We start from the raw sequence: 15,522 nt of genomic DNA, 5'->3' as shown, positions 1-15,522 counted from the left end.
TTGTTATCTGCCCCCAGTGGCTAACATTGGTTCTGTGTGTTGTGTAGGCTTCCTGTTGGAGGTTACTATTTCCTGTGTTCCGGTGGATGAGAGAGACTGGGTTTTGTCTTTCTGGTGGGCAGGACCGTGTTGATGGTGGGTTTGGGGGTGTCTGTGACCTTATTATGATTTTAGGTAGCCTCTTTGTTAATAGGTGGGGTTGTGTTCCTGTCTTGCTAGTTGTTTGGCATAGGGTATCCACAACTGTAGCTTTCTGGTTGTTGAGTGGAGCTGGATCTTAGTGTTGAGATGGAGATCTCTTGGAGAGCTTTTGCTGTTTGATAATCCATGGAGCTAGGAGGTCTCTGATGGACCAATGTCCTGAATTCAGCTCTCCCACATCAGAGGAACAGGCCTTACACCTGGCCAGAGCACCAACACCCTGTCAGACACATGGCTCAGAACAAAAGGGAGGAAAAAAAAAGAAAGAAAGAAAAAAAAAGATAAAATAAAATGAAGTTATTTAATTAAAAAAATATTATTAAAAGTAAAAAACTTAAAAGTCATAAAATATAAAGAATGAAAGAAGAGAGCAACAAAACCAATAAACAAATTTACCAATGATAACAGGCACTAAAAACTATACTTAAAAAAAAAATGGAACGACAGAACTTTAGGACAATAGTAAAAGCAAAACTATACAGACAAAATCATACAAAGAAGAATACACATACACACTCACAAAAAGAGAAAAAGGAAAGAATATATATATATATATATATATATATATATATATACACACACACAAAAAGGAAGAGAACAACCAATTCAATAAACAAATCTACCAATGATAATAAACTCTAGATACTAAACTAAGATAAACTTAAAAAAAGACACAAATTAGATGCAGAAAAACACCTCAAGTCTACAGTTGCTCCCAAATCCAGCACCTCAATTTTGTGATGATTCATTATCTATTCAGGTATCCAGAAATGCAGAGTACATCAGGTTGATTGTGGAGATTTAACCCGCTGCTCTTGAGGCTGCTGGGAGAAATTTCCCTTTCTCTTCTTTTTTCACACAGCTCCTGTGGTTCAGCTTTGGTTTTGGACCTTTCAGACTGTGTTTGTGCAGCTAACCCCAGTCCTCTCCCTGAACTCTGCCTCTGAAGAAGCCAGAGCCTGAACTCCCAAACCCCACCCATCGAGGTTGGTGGGTGAGCAGACAAGCCTCTCAGGCTGGTGAGCACTGATTGACATGGATCCTCTCTGTGGGAGTCTCTCCGCTTTGCCCTCTGCATCCCTCTTGCTGTGCTCTCCTCCGTGGCTCCAAAGCTTCGCCACCCCACCATCCCCTGTCTCCACCACTGAAGGGGCTTCCTAGTGTGTGGAAACTTTTCCTCCTTCACAGCTCCCTCCCAGATGTGCACATCCCATCCCTATTCTTTTGTCTCTGTTTTTTATTTTTTCTTTTGCCCTACTCAGGTCCTTGGGAAGTTTCTTACCTTTTGGGAAGTCTGAGGTCTTCTGCCAGTGTTCAGTAGGTGTTCTGTAGGAGTTGTTCCACATGTAGTTGTATTTCTGATGTATTTTGGGGGAGAAGTTTATCTCCGCATCTTACTCCTCTGCCATCTTGAAGGTCTGTCTTCTTTTTATTAAGCCATGCTTTGTATATACCCAAAATATCAACTCTTTGTCAGATATATTTATGATAAAACATATTCTTCCTTTTATTTTTGTGAAATCTCTTTTGTCTCTCTTCTTCAGATTTGATGACTTTTTGTTTTTCCATTTTCAAATTCACTACCCCTTCCCTTACTAATCTGCTTTCTGTTCCTAAGATCACCTAACAAATATTTTATTTCAAATGTTGTATTTTTCATTTATAGTAATTTCAATTTTCTTTTTTAATATATTCTATTTCTCTTCTAAAATTTCCTGTAGTTTTATTCATTACAAGAGTACTTCATCTCAAGAAACATATTTATAATACCCACTTTCATATTTTGTTTCTAATAATTCCCACAATAGAGTCATCTCAGATTAATATCTGAGATTTTCTTAATGAGTTCTTAAGTAAAAATATCAAGTCATAAGATAAAATGTGTAGTGTGAAGAGGATACATGAAAAAGCTACTTTTCCATAAATAACATATATGTAATGCATAGAGAAATGTCAGGAAGGATATGCAGAAAACTGTAGATATTAATTAGCTGCAGATGAATGAGAAAGACTGAAATGGTCATTTAACTTCATGCTTTGTTCTCTTATGTTTAATGAGAATCTACTCATATATTATTTGTGTAATTAAGAAACAAAACTCACCCAGCATTCCTGACCATTCTCACTGCTCTTTCCTATAGGTTTCCTGATGCTCAGATAGGTTTTGCTTTTGTCAATAATCTCAACTCCTATTATGTGCCTCACCCCTTGTTTGATAGTTATGTTTGTAGTGACTTTGCCAGTTCTGATCTCTTCCTCAATACAGTCCCCATATATAATTTTTTATTTTATTTTTTTTTGTCATATAGTTGATTTACAATGTTGTGTTAGTTTCAGATGTACAGCAAATGATTCAGTTTTATATATATATATATATATATATATATATATATATATATATATATAACTGAATCTATATATATTCTTTTTCAGATTCTTTTCCCTTGTAAGTTATTATAAAATATTGAGTATAGTTCCCTGTGCTATACAGTAGGTCCTTGTTGGTTATTTATTTTATATATAATAGTGTGTATATGTTAATCCCAAACTCCTAATTTATCCCTCCCCCACAACATTTCCCCTTTGGTAATCATAAGTTTGTTTTCAAAATCTGTGAATTTCTCTCTGTTTTGTAAATAAGTTCATTTCAATATATTCTTTTTTAGATTTCACATATAAGTGATATCATATGACATTTGTCTTTCTCTGCCTGATTTACTTCACTTAGTATGATAACCTCTAGGTCCACCCGTGTTGCTGCAAATGACATTATTTCATTCTTTTTTATGGCTTAATAATATTCCATTGTGTATATATACCACATCTTCTTTAACCATTCATCTGTTGATGGACATTTAGGTTGCTTCCATGTCTTAGCTATTGTAAATAGTGCTGCAGTGAGCATTAGGGTGCATGTATCTTTTAGAATTATCATTTTCTCCAGATATATGCCCAGTAGTGGAATTGCAGGATCATATGGTAGCACAATCTCCATATATAATTTTGGGCAAGAGGTTCATGAAATGACTCATCCTAGGGTGACCAACTAGTTCTGATTTGCCTGGGACTTATCTAGTTTTAGCAGTGCATGTTTGCTCATCTTATACCACACCCTTCCCTTAGTACTTGAATCTCCAATAGCTTCATGTCAAGGATGTTAGTAATGATATCTTAGTAGAAAATCATTTAAAAAAAAACATTAAATACATCTTCTTCTTTGGAGACATTCTCTATTTCTTCTTCTGTCACTATTTTATGATACATATCATGACACACTCTGCTTCAGTTTGCAACCCAGCAAAATTTGCTTGTCTTATTTGCCCTAATTTCTCACAAATAAATCAAAGATTTTGTAAGTGAGTGCCCTGGAAGATACATTTATAAAATTCCTGTTTACTGTGTATCTGTATGCATGAGTTGGAACTAGAATGACCCCATGCACCAGTGATAGTAATGGAAAGAAAGAAGGAAAATATCCTGCCATGTAGAAATAATACCTTTTGCAAAAATGGCTTTTTGTTGAAATCCACTTCTGCCCAGTTTCCTCACCTATAAAATGTTTTGACATGAATTTGGCCCCCAGAAACCTGAAAACCCACCACTGTGTTCCCCAGCTTCTTCTTAGAAAGGTGAAATGTCAGGTACAAATGAGGTGACAAGAAGTCCCCTTTAAGTAAAACTTTAAGTAAGTTTTTTCAGTAAAGAATGTTTGACATCCTGTTTAGTTAGAAGTAGAAATGTGTTGTTCTTTTTTAAGCTTTCAGTTACATTCATTCCTTCAATAAGTTCTCAATAAGTGTTTACTGTTTTTCTGGCTTGTGCTAGATGCTAAAGATATAACAATGAATATGATTAACATGGTTCCTAACTTTCAAATAACTAAAGTTTAGCGAGGGAGACAGGCTCTTAACAAGCAGTTATAATATGGTGTGGTAAGTATGCTAATATGCCACAATACAGGGTATATTTTAGTACCCATAGAGGGGCACCAAATTCAGACTCCAGCAGACCAATCTTCATATGCAGAACAGAATATTTGGGATGGAAAGGAATTAATGATCAGATTATTCTGGGTTCCACAGAAAAATGGAATAAATAGGATAAAAGAAAGGGGGGTGGGGGTGGAGAGAGAAAAAGAGTGAGAGAGAGAGAGAGGGAGAGACTTACCATAAAGAACTGGCTTACACAATTATAGAGGCTGGAAATCCCAAGATCTGCAATTTACGAGCTGGAGACCTAGGAGAGTCAGTGGAGGGGGTAGTTCCAATCTGAGCCCAAAGCCCTCTAAACAAGAAGAGCCAATGGTGTGAGTTCTAGTTCAAGTCCAAATCCAAAGGCAGTAGAAGACCAATGTCCTAGTCCAAACACAAAATCAGGCAGAGAGAATTTTTTCTTACTCAGCATCTTATTTATTCAGACCTTTAATGGATTAGATGAAGCTCACTTACATTGGGGAGGGCAATTTATTTCACTCACCCTGTCAATTTACATATTAATCTCATCCAGAAACACTCTCACAGACATACACAGACATATTGTTCAATCAAATATCTGGACTCCCTGTGGTCCGGTCATGTTGACACATAAAATTGACCACCACAGTGACCACGTGGCTCCAATATCTTGTTTTACTAATGAAGCCTGGGTAGGTAATGTAACTTGGCCAAGGACAGAAGAAGTTGGACAGAAAGGTTTCTGCTTCCAGTCTAGTGCCTGGTCCATGGGACCACAGGACAAGATTGTTTTTAGTATCATGTCCTCTGTGGTTAAAGAGTTCCTGACCTATACAGATTCTACTTCTTTAGTGCTCACCCAGAGCTTGCCTCTCTTGACAGAGCCCATGTTATACACCAAGGGTGATATATTTTACCCTCATCAAATGATGAATTCTAATTCCTCATGACATTGATTTCTGAATGAAACAGTATCTAATTCACTTGTTCTTAACCAGGGGTGCATATCACAAGGAACTGGGGGCTTTTTAAAAATATATATTCCTGATCATAGGGTTCCCTTGCCTTCATTCCCCATCTACCCTCTGAGGACAGAAGTCCGGCATTCTCCAGATAAGATAGGGGGTGGAGACAGGTACTGGCTTCTGCTCTGATCCTGCCATCCAAAGATAGAGATCCTCCCAGTGAGCAGTTCTCCAGTAGGCTCCAGGCTGGCTCAGGTGTGAAACACAAAGGAAAAGAAATAGTTTGGTGTAAGTCTGATAGGCTTTTCAAGTACCCTTTCAAAGACAGTACAGAGCAGGTCACTACCTCCACTGGCATATACAGTTGGCTCTAATGAAAAACTTGTAAGATTTGGAAGTAGTTCTTGCTGAAGAAATGTTGGATCCATAAAGCTTCAACACTTTAGCACTTGTGCTCAAAGTCCTACTATGTTTTCTTTGCCTTCAAGATGAATTACTTTCTTACTTTATGTGCTTCTACAACAGGTAACTGTAGACACTTTCCTAGTAGCCAACTTAATAGTCAGTAATGAGACTTCCCTGGTGGCACAGTGGTTAAGAATCTGCCTCCCAATGCAGGGGACACGGGTTCGATCCCTTGTCCGGGAAGATCTCACATGCCGTGGAACAACTAAGCCTGTGCGCCACAACTACTGAAGCCCACGCACCTAGATCCCTTGCTCCACAAGAGAAGCTACCGCAATGAGAAGCCCGAGCACCACAAGGAAGAGTAACTCCTGCTCTCCCCAAGTAGGGAAAGCCTGGATGCAGCAACGAAAACTCAACACAGCCAAAAATACATTAAAAACAAAAAATAGTCAGTGATCATTACCTTCTGTCATGAGGATTCAACATGAGCATAGTTGTCCCCCTACTGGGATTCAGGCATATCTGAACATTTCAGAAAACTTGCTGTGATGAGCTTAACAGAAATTTGTTCATGTGCAGATGGAGAAGATTGTTCTTCCTGTTTGGCAGAACAGGCATGACTAGCAGAGCTGTGGCACTAGTAGAACTGTTCAGGATCATGTATGCATTGGCTTCTAGGAACTTTGAGTAAAATTTGAGGATGAGACTCTGCAAGAACTGGAGAATCTGGGACAGTGCTTTGAAATCAATATATTATTTAAGCAGGGCCTCGTAGGCAGAATAATGGCCCTCCAAAGATTCTCACATCCTTGTTCCAGAGCCTGTGAATGAATATGTTACCTTACATTGCGACAGGGAATTTACAAATGTGATCTTAGATTATGCAAATGGGCTCAGTGTAATCACACAAGTACTTCAAACCAGAGGACCTTTCCCTGCCATAATCAATCAGAGAGAGGTGTTATAGCAGGAGAGGTGTCAGAGAAATGCAAGGTTTCTAGCTTTGAAAATACAGGAAAGTCCCATGAGCCAAGGAATGTGGACAGGCTCCAGAAGCTGAAAAAAGCAAGGAGATGGAATCTCCCCATGAGCCTCTAGAAAGGAATATAGACCTGCAAACACCTTGATTTTATCCCAGTGAGACCTATGTCAGAACTCACAGATCCAGAACTTTAAGTTAATAAATTTGTATTGTCCAAGCTACTCAGTTAATGGTAATTTTTTACAGCAGCAATAACAACAACAAAAATAACCCCTAATACAATGTCTTTAACCAAGAAGAAAAGTTATTTTATGTCAATAATTAGATCTATTCAGGACTAAGATAAAACTGCTGAAAGACTCCCCCCTCTTCATAAAAGAAAACTCTCTGTGCTGTTTTTATAAACTTTTCCAAGTTGTTTTGAGTGCTTTGAATTTAACCTGACTGCAGAATTTAACTTTTCATGCTTGACATCTCTAATCACAAAGCAGAGGCTGTGGCCTCCACTCCTGTACTTTCCACCCAGAACACCAGGTAGAACTGCTCCAGATCTCATCCACACTTATAATGGAGTTGAACTGATGTCATAGACAAACAGAACAGTTTTGAACCAACTGCCTTCAGGCAGTTGTTCTGAAACCAACAATTAAACATGCTGAACAGGGAACATGAGAGCAGGAAGCTCCATGATGGGTGGGAACCTCGATAGAGAGCCCAGTTATTCTCTACTGCCTGACTAATGTATGTCCTGTTGGTGTAAACAACTTTTTCTAGGGGTGTCATGTGTGCCCTCTGGAATTCCACTTCTTGTGGAATGCTTCAGGTCAGGTTACTGGTCAGAGTTGGGCTGTGCCTGAGTTGATGCCTCAAACCAGGTAAAAAGCTTAATACAGAAACTTAAGGAGAAAGTCATCTAGCTTTCAAGATAGTTCCCTATAGTTAATGGAATTTGTTTTAACTGGCTAAATCCTGGACTCCAAAGGGCATAACTGAGGTTACTATTGCATGGTGGTCTCACCTTGGTGCATGAGATTCTATTGATAATAATTTTACTGTAAAGACATGTTGGCCAAGGGACAAGGGGGTGGACGGTTCAGAAGAGTCAACATAGTAGACATGTGGCTGTTATCATTAAAAGGGCCAACACTGGTCCTTCGTGGCATCTGAGAACTTGGCACTTAAACCACACCCTAGTTGATAAGAGTAGGAGTAGCTCAATGTACCTAGATTGTTTGTACAAACAAAATGCTTTATGCTAATATCTGTTTTACTTCTATGATTCTGAAATTTTGGTACATGTTGGGGAGAGAAGCCTACATGACCAGTCCTTGATAAAAACCTTGGGTACTGAGTCTCTAATGAGGTTTCCTGGGAAGAAACATTACACACATCTTGTGTTTTCTCTGCTGGAGAAAGAGCATACATAATATATTCCATCACTGAAGGGAGACAAAATCAGAGCCCTGTTCATAGATTTCTACAGATTCCACTTGTGCTTTTTTCCTTCATTGACCTATTGTGTTTCCCTCACTCATGTAATAAATTTTATCTATAAATTAGTTCAACTACAGGGAGAGTCCTGTGAGTCCCTGTAGAAAATCACTGGATGAGTGGATGATCTTGAGAGCCCCATTACAAAAAGCATATGTATGTATGTGTGTGCATGCATAATCAAAACTGAACTAAATAATGTATATAAAATCACATAATCATATAACCATTTATATGTATATATAACTATTTAGGCTTTGCTATACATACTTTGTCAGAGCCATTCAGACACTAATATTCCCTAATGGATGAGGTCACTGAATGGCTTCTATGACTATGTAGACAAGTACAATTTTTCAATAAGTTTTATTTTTAGTGAAATAAATAATTTGAAAAATTATTTAATGACTTAATAAATATAGTTTGGGCATCTACCAGGAGCCATTATGCTACATAGTCTGAAATGATGGAAAAATTACTTAAAACTACTACAAATAATTGAATCAATAGGATAAAGGTACACATGTACACATGTATAAATATAGATGGATTTGCATCACATTGTCATTTAAATTTTACATAACAATCAGAAAGAGAGAGACAAAGATTTAAACAGAGGTAAATTCACACATTTTTGTATTCAACATTCAATTCATATCATTTGGCTTAGAGTATAATGGATATGAAGACATGAATCTGCTCTTCCTAAGTTGTCCTCTGTACCCATGGGTCTTTTACAGTGTTAACGACTCACCCTGCTGAATATCATTTTACAATTTTCACATAAGTCATAGCCCTTAAACCTAAACCAGCTTCCTTAGCTGGTATTCAATCAAAGCAATTCTTTCAGGGTTAATTATATCTCTATGTTATTGTCTCCTAATATGACAACTTTAGAAACTTAACTCTCAAGTAAGATGTTTCAATACTTGTGTAAACATGCATGCCTCACAAGGCCCCTGAATTCTGAAAACTTCCTCTCTAGTTGTAAGACACCAGCACAGAAAACATTTAAATAACAAGGAAAGTGATAATATGTTCCATAATTGAAAATGTGGTCAAAGTGCTCTATTGAAGTTCAGACAACAGGGAGATTTACTCTTGCCATGCTGACCAGCAAATACCATGATGGAGGAGTCTAGCACATATGCTTCTGTGCTGTTTTATTTCTCATGTGTAATATGCAACTTACACGTTAATTGAATTTGTTTTACATTTTAACCTGTACTTAAAATGTTTGAGAGGCTACCATGTATCATGTGCTGAGCTAGTTTCTTTGTAGACAGCAAATAAACACTATTAGATAATAATAATTATATAATATAATAATTATATTGTCGACTGAAAAAAGAGGTACAACCTGAGAGTTGTGAGTTCAGTTCTCTCTGGGGCAAAATGAGGAGGACTTTAGTCCAGCAGACAGCATTTCAGATAGCTCTGAGAAACTGCTCTGAAGAGGCAGGGGGGAAGGTCAGTATATATGAGAGTTTGGTGAAGGGGATGTAAATGAAATCAAACACACTTTTGCAGAAGGTTGGGGCTAGTCTCATGAAGGTTACTGCTAGTCACGAGGAGGAGACATCACCATGAAAGATTTTAGTGCTGTTCTAGATATTAGGAGAGGCAAGAATTGGGCTTATAAAATTTTCTCTTGAAAATATCTAACTATCTGAAGGCCTGTTCAGCCAGTTTTTCCCAGAGCACAGAGTGTCACATTCCTGATCTCCACCCTGAACTCCTTTCAAGGAGTGTTGAAGATCAGAGGTCACAGCAGCTTGTGATTTAATCCTTGTAAAGGCAGATGTCAAGTGACAACATTTAGTTTGCAATATTTTATTAATATAATTATTAATAATTATATACAAATATAATTGCATAAATATGAATTATACATAAATTTACATGATTAAATATTATTAAAATATAAATTTATAATTATATAAATTAATTTTAAAATATAATTAATATGTTAATATATAATAAATGATATTAATATAAAAGTTAATTATTATTATAAAATAGAATAATTTCATTGTTTTTATTGTTATTACTTTATTCCCACACCACAATATTTGTGGAGTGGTTAGACTCTGCAAGACTCATCTCTGGCCCTGTTAATTGAGAAGTGAGTTTGCGTGTAGGTAGAGGGAGAATAACTGGCTGCCTATGTCCTGCAGTTTATAATTTCTGGAATGATATTTATAGCCCCAAGAGAACTCGGCTACTCCCACAAGTATAATCTCAGTTCATTCTCAAAATCCTCTAACATTAGTGATTTTTTTGCTTTAGTATAAACCTTTGATGTTTTTACCAATCTGATGCAAATCACCTTGAGTGTCATAGTTATTTGTACCAAAATATGAAGGAAGAATCCGAGTGGTGGTCTTGAAATTAATGATATAAAAAAGAGTTGAAGAGCTATGAGTACCTGGAGGTAGGTATGATCTGACTTTGTCAAATAAGGAATGGGAAGGAAAGAGCAAATTTGGGGCCTCCAAAAGCTCTTTCTCTTGGTTTACATTTACCAAGAGTTTCCTTGCTTAAAACAAATGTGGTTAGAATTTTCAATGGATGCAGCTTTAAAGAAAAAACTGAAAGATAGGCTGAAATAAAATAATAAATGTCAAGAAGATGATGGATTCATGAGGAGCCCTTAATCCAAATGGTACCAAATTCCATTTATCTGAAATGATTCACAGTCAGGATTACCAGACTGTAACATGTGACTACTTTTAAGTACAGCTGCTAAATGTCATACCTGCAGATGGTTCATCAGTAGAACATGTAAAAAAATTCTTAATTATGTACTATGAAGCCTTTTCATAAAAAATTAAAAGATGGGCATTCACTATGCTTGTTTGGGTTATATCACTGAGTATAGATGCTGTTATGAGTTAACTGGTGTTTTAATCAAAACAAGTATCAGTGGATCAATTTAATGATATGAAGGTTCTGACTTCAGGTTGGAAAGTTTCTAGCAATGCAAACTTCTTGCAGTTTCCTGATTTATGCATCAAAGTAAAGGATTGTCCTCCACCAAAATACCATATCGATATGTGTTAAAGTGAAAGATACTCAGCTAGTCTTCCTTAAATAGAAGCCTTCCAGATTAGCTTGGAATTCTCCTGGAGACATATCACACCTGAAGCCTAAAGCTGGAAACATTTAATTCCTCACATTGACTTTGGAATCATTGTGGCAGGTTTATCAAAGAACATAGGTCATTCATGAACACATGCATTTTATATTCAAATTATTTTTTGTTTTACCGTCATTGGCCAGTTTATACAATGGACATTGCTGGAATGACAACTTTGGCCAAATAGCAAATCCACGCTCAAAGATGGAGCTTTAATGAGAAGTATATGCATAAAAAAAAAAAAGATGGAGTTTTAATTCAGTTTAGCACATTGAAAAACTGTCTCAGACTTTGAATGTGATTCCCCATAGAGACAGCTCTCCAAATATTTTGAGTCTCGGCAACTCCACCTGGATTATATGGCCCTTGGTGATATCAATAGTGTATTTGTTAAGTTGTTATTCTCATTTCCTGATCAATTCACATCCCACTTCATCTTCATGATAAAAGGATGTTCAAACCCTACAGACAATACAGTGTTAAATTCTCTACATCCATTTCCTTATCTTTCCAATAATGAATGGCATGCTACTGTTTAGGTGTGTGTGTGTGTGTGTGTGTGTGTACCCATGTGCTCTACCTTTGAACATATTTCACATAACTAAGAGTGCCATATAAATGCAAGATTCATTATGACTGGTTTTGACACAAAATAAAATCCAAGGGAAACTCCTTAGATCTCTGAACAAGCTGATTTGCAAGAAGGAAACAACCCTGCCAAGAATTAGGTGCAAATGACTGGGAATTTCTGCAAGTGAAGTTCTTACTTTTTGTCCTCTTTTTAGTTAAAATAAGAAAGCAAACAAATAAAATCCTGTATATTTAATTATGATGATATAAATTACATAATTGCAATAAAAAGTAAAACAGTACAAGAGCTAAAACTGGAAAGTAAAAGTACTTCAACCTCCTCATTCCCACCTCTCAGCAGAACCACTATAAACTGTTTCTTGCATATACTCCTTATAACTTTCTTTGCAAAAGCAACTGCACATATTTACATATCTATATACATATATTTATAAATCTTTCCCTTACACATTTAGCAGGATGCCTTACCAGGAGAAGCACATGCCAAAATTTAAATTTGTTATTTTTATTCTTATTTGGCAAGAGAATTATACCAGTGTAAACAGATAATCACCTTATAATCACAAACAATATGTAAATGCACAGTGAATCATCTCATTGTCCAAGCAAGTGGGGTATAGTAAGACTTCTTGGTATAGTAAGACTTCTTATGTCCCATCATCTTAGTAAGTCATGAAACAAGATTGGTTTTCTAGGTCCATGAGATGGAAAACTCCAAAACCTGTGTCAGCATAGCCCTCTGAGGTTTGGCTTATTCCTGAGGAACTTGTAGAGCTAGACCATAATAACTGCAACTTGGAGAAGTCCGGCTTATCACAGTTGAGGAAGAGGGACTGGCTTTCATAAAGACCCCTGGGGATGCTACAGGTATCCACACAAGCTTGTGCTCATAGATGCCATAGGCAAGCTTTGCCTGTTGAATTCTGCTTGTCCAGCCTTTAAGTGTGATAATAGTGAACTAAATGAACTCATGTTTTCACGGTCTGACCTGTATAGACTAAATCAGCTCAAGTATTATTAGGACTTCAAGTTGGGGAGGAATAGAGAAGAGCAAAGACATTTGAAAGGGAAATCTTGAACCTTATTCTTATAGGATTTGTGGAGGGCTGCACAAGTAACTAATATAAATGAAATAAGATTTCTACTTCACTGTTATGTTACAGAGAACTCTACCATGAATGTAAGTAACAACAAGGATCTGTTCATTTTGACCTATTGTTAATTCTCTTAAATTACATGCACATTAGCTAGTTTAAAATTTTAAAGTTCTATCCATGTTTGTATAACAAATTTGGGTTATTATATTCAGATCATATTAACTTTCTTTTCTCCCTTCAAACATCTCCAGTATCTTTTCCCATTAACACATGCTGCATAATATTCTCAATTGCTGCAAAATATTCACATTTTACAAAAGTATCATGAATTACTTTTAAAATGTCTGACTGTCATTTTCTTTGCATATACAAAATAATGTGGAAATAACTATGCCTATACATGTGTTTATGTCAATGTAATTCACAGATCGAATCCCCAGCAGATGAATTCTTGGTCAAGAGATGAGTCACTTTCAATTTGATAGCTATTGCCAAATGGCACTCCGAATGCTATCCATTTATACACTTAGCAATGATGTATGAGAATCAGGATTTCTTTGTAAGGAAAATGACCCATTACAGATGTTTCTTAAAGTTCTGGATGATGTTACTTAACGTCAAGACCACCTGTCTTAAAAACCCTCCACTCCCACCCCCACAAAGTACTAACTCAAATCAATTCTTTCTGCATTGTAAGGAGACTAAGTGGACATTTTCTCCTTAAGTCCCTACCTCTGAGGGACAAATTTAGCTAAAAGTATATTTCTTTTCACATAAAAGCAGTGGCCAATTTTCTTTTGAGCACCTCACACTCACAATTTCGCAGGCACAAATGTCAAGGAGGTGTGTGGTACACCTGCTGATTCACACCTTGTCAGAGAAAAACACTTCAAAGCAGCCAAAGGTGCTGGCCCAGTTTCACTTGCACCCCACCACTTTCTCCTGTACTCCCCCTTAACACCTCCACACACAGATGCTGCTCACACCTTCTAATTTGTGGCACCTCAATTTAATCGTGCCAATTCATTTACTATTCACACAGGCATGAGATACTGACATCACCAAGAAAGAAATAGCTCTTGGAGAGGTGATGTATTTCCAGAGGCTATACAAACAGAAGTAGAACACAGTTTCAGAATACTTGCACAGACAAAACTTTTATTCTTTAGGTCAAATTTGACCAAAATAACCTTCTTCAAATCCATCCACATTTACCTGCTTCAGTTGTAATCATTGTCCATGTCACATGCTTTCTTTTTCACATGGGATCTTCCCTTTTCTTGATGATAATCAAAAGAGTAGCTATCATTTGTGTAATAGAGCATATAAAAGAGATTTGGGGCAATGCTACTGGGCTTTCTGTTTAAGAAAGTGAGTCTGGAATGAAGATCATTTCACCTGTCTTTGACTTGAAATTTTTGACATCATTGTAGCACTATTGAACTTTTTACCAGATTGATACACCAGAATTCCAGTCTGATTGGTAGGGTTTGAATTCATAATAATCCTTACTATATCTAGGATATTAGGGAGTTACTTTATCCATGGTCAGACAAAACTTTGGGTATTGGGCATATTGAATGAAATATACATGTTTGCTGCTCATGTGGAATTTATGTCATGGGAGTGAAGGCATAAAATTAAAAATTAATACAGAGAAAAGAACATGAAGAAAATAAAATAATATGATAGTTTGGTCTAGGCTCTGTAGAGAGAAACATTAGAGTGGTAATGGAAAGCATCTTTAAAGAGGTACCATTTGAGCTGATGCCAGAGTGATGAGGCATATGAAGAACATGGAAAAAAGAATACCAGGCAGATAAAATACCTCTAAGCTGGGAATGAGCTTGGTATATTAAACATATATATATATATATTTTTTTTAAATGGCCATTTCAACTGGAGTATTATGAGCAAGGGCTAAAGGGAGATGGCATGATATAATGTCTGAGGAACAGTTGGGCCAGCTCATAGGCCACAGTGAGGAAGATGGGCATGAGCTATTAAGAATACAGACTCATATTATCAGCTCCAACTAGGACAATTTGGTGAAACCTGCATTTTCTCTTGCCTTAGAACATTTTTAGTCCACATTTTCCATGATTAATATGGACACTTTATGCCTTTGAACGTTTACCTTCCTTACCTATTTATTCTAGACATGGGGTTTAATCCAAGTGAAGTTTTAGTACCAATGGATGATAGATCCCTCTGGAAAGTCTTCATCTTCATTGTCTGATACCATAGAGCACAGTATGACAAGAATCTACAAAAAGTTAAAAATTTTTGATGATACTTCTGAAAATGTTTTTGCCGAAGAAAAACACATATCCAAGCCCAAATTCCAGTGGTGGAGAAATAAATTCTACACTCCACATCTTAATGAAGGGAACTACAAAATCACATTGCAAGGAGACCTGCATACAGGGATGAGATAAATTTGTGGCCATTTTTTTGTCATCTGCCACACTTTTAGAGAAATAATATCTAATAACAAAAATGATAGCAAATGACATTTTCCTCATTTATAACTTTAGTAATAATTATTTTAATTTTAACTATAGTGTATGATATTGGCTACAGGATAGAATATTCACCTTTAAAATATCTTTTCTCTGTGTGTGTGTTTTCTTTTACAATTCTGTTCTCCTCCTTCTATGATTACTACGTCTTCGATGGCTTTTGTGTTTCTAAA

This window comes from Phocoena sinus, chromosome 13 (assembly GCF_008692025.1).
Source record: "Phocoena sinus isolate mPhoSin1 chromosome 13, mPhoSin1.pri, whole genome shotgun sequence".
Lineage (NCBI taxonomy): Eukaryota > Metazoa > Chordata > Mammalia > Artiodactyla > Phocoenidae > Phocoena > Phocoena sinus.
This window is presented reverse-complemented; position numbering follows the sequence as displayed.